The sequence below is a fragment of the Lipotes vexillifer genome, unplaced genomic scaffold, assembly GCF_000442215.2.
Source record: "Lipotes vexillifer unplaced genomic scaffold, Lipotes_vexillifer_v1.1 scaffold164, whole genome shotgun sequence".
Taxonomy (NCBI): domain Eukaryota; kingdom Metazoa; phylum Chordata; class Mammalia; order Artiodactyla; family Lipotidae; genus Lipotes; species Lipotes vexillifer.
Genome location: NW_006789313.1, coordinates 4,439,372 through 4,441,373, shown reverse-complemented (window position 1 = coordinate 4,441,373; position 2,002 = coordinate 4,439,372). Strand labels below are relative to the sequence as shown.

General features: G+C 57.4%; 1 protein-coding gene across 1 annotated transcript in view; it reads left to right on the top strand.

The window, feature by feature from the left end:
* Nucleotides 1-1,385: 1,385 nt before the first annotated feature.
* Nucleotides 1,386-2,002, top strand: part of KATNBL1 (katanin regulatory subunit B1 like 1) — a 52,449-nt gene continuing 51,832 nt past the window's right edge. The window contains exon 1 of the mRNA XM_007462523.1: nt 1,386-1,522. The gene's annotated coding sequence lies outside the window, so the exon portion shown is untranslated. The remainder of the gene's footprint in view (nt 1,523-2,002) is intronic.

The following is a 2,002-nucleotide window of genomic DNA, read 5'->3' as shown; positions in this document are numbered from 1 at the left end:
ATGAGCGGCCCACCAGAGACAAACTTGCTCCTGTCACAATTTGGTTAACGTTGACCAGTAGCTTACCTGTGAAGATGGGTAGACTCTGTCTCCACTAAGATGAAGAGAATTACCCTCAGTAATTAAAAGCATGTCAGGGACAGATCCAACCCTAACCTCATCCTCTAGTGTTCGCCATCCCAAAGAAACTGAGCCTGCTTCCTGGGGACAGGGTCCACATCAGGCATATTTCTTGTGTTTTTTTGTTTTTTTTTTTGCAGTACGCAGGCCTCTCACTGTTGTGGCCTCTCCTGTTGCAGAGCACAGGCTCCGGACGTGCAGGCTCAGCGGCCATGGCTCACGGGCCTAGCCGCTCCGCTGCATGTGGGATCTTCCCGGACCGGGGCTTGAACCCGTGTCCCCTGCATTGGCAGGCAGACTCCCAACCACTGCGCCACCAGGGAAGCCCTCTTGTGTTCTTAACAGTCCAGAACAGAGTCTGGCAAATATCAGGAACTAACAAATAAGAGCTAACAATTATATAGTGCTTACCATGTGCCAGATACATTCCTCTAAGAATTTTATATGTGTTAACTCATGTAATCCTCATAACGATGAGGCAGATACCATTAACATCCCCATTTTACACATGGGGAAACCAAAGCTCATGGGAGTTTATATGACTTCCCCGAGGTCGCAGAGCTCCAGTCTACCCTTTTAAATATTTTGCCTTAGTGCACTTAAATAGGAGTGAATGAGTAAGTCTCTCCCTGCACCATATTTTTTAAAAAATAAATAAATTTATTTATTTATTTGGCTGTGTTGGGTCTTCGTTGCAGCGCACGGGCTCTTCTCTCTAGTTGCAGTGCCCGGGCTTCTCTTGTTGTGGAGCACGGGCTCTAGGCGAGTGGGCTTCAGTAGTTGTGGCACACAGGCTCAGTAGTTGTGGCTCGCGGGCTCTAGAGCGCAGGCTCAGTAGTTATGGTGCATGGGCTTAGCTGCTCCACGGCATGTGGGATCTTCCCAGACCAGGGGTCAAACCCGTGTCCCCTGCCTTGGCAGGCAGATTCCTAACCACTGCGCCACCAGGGAAGTCCCATCCCTGCACCATATTTTTATAGTAGATTATAGCAGATATAGCACCTCCTGGTGCAACACTTAAAGCACCGTTTCACCCACTAGACTGTGACTAGCGCAGGGTCATTCTTTGACTCTTATCCACCCTCAGTTCCCCGAGCGGTATTACTTGCCCCATTGTAGCAGGACTACCATACGTACCTGTGTCCGCCAGGGGGCACTGTGTCCGCACCACCTCCTCCTCCCGCTCCCTGCACCCCTGCGCAACCTGAGAGGGGCGGAGGCAGCGTTGGGCGGAGCCTCCGAGACGCCCTAGTAGGAGCTATCCCGGCGGGCCGCGCGCGCGGCCGCGTTTGAATGGCTCAGAGTGGGCTCGGCCGGGGACCTGAGGGATAGTCTGGGCTGCCGGGGCGCAGTCGGTCAGCGCCTGGGCTAGGCGGAGGCGCCGCGGTACCATGAGGCGCCGGTAAGTGACGACCGGGCCTGCGCCATCCCCGCGCCGGCGGTTGCCCTGCGAGGGCCAGGCTTCTCCCCGGGCCTGACCGCACCCTGGGCCCACCTGCAGGCCCCGCGGCGGCCTCTGCTCGGCCCGGCCCATGCAGGGCTGCAGGGGTCAGGGGTCAAGGGTCGGGAGTCGGGGCGGCGGGGCCGCGGTCTCCCGTGGAGCCCCCTACCCGGCCGCGGCGAGGAGGGTCGGGGCGGCGGGCGCAGGAGTCCGCCCGGGTGGGCGCGAGGGGTCCGGGCCGGGAGAGGCGTGGACGGAACCTGCTGTCACTTATTTATCTGTGGATGGAGCCGACTTGTGCATCCCAGTGAGCGGGGAAGGACGCCGGCGTCTGAGGCGCTCTGTTTGAGGACAGGTTTTCCCGAGAGCCGTCTAGGCCCGGCTGTGGTATTTCCTTATTTTCTGTCGGGTCCTTGCTTCCCTGACACATAACCTTTTGTT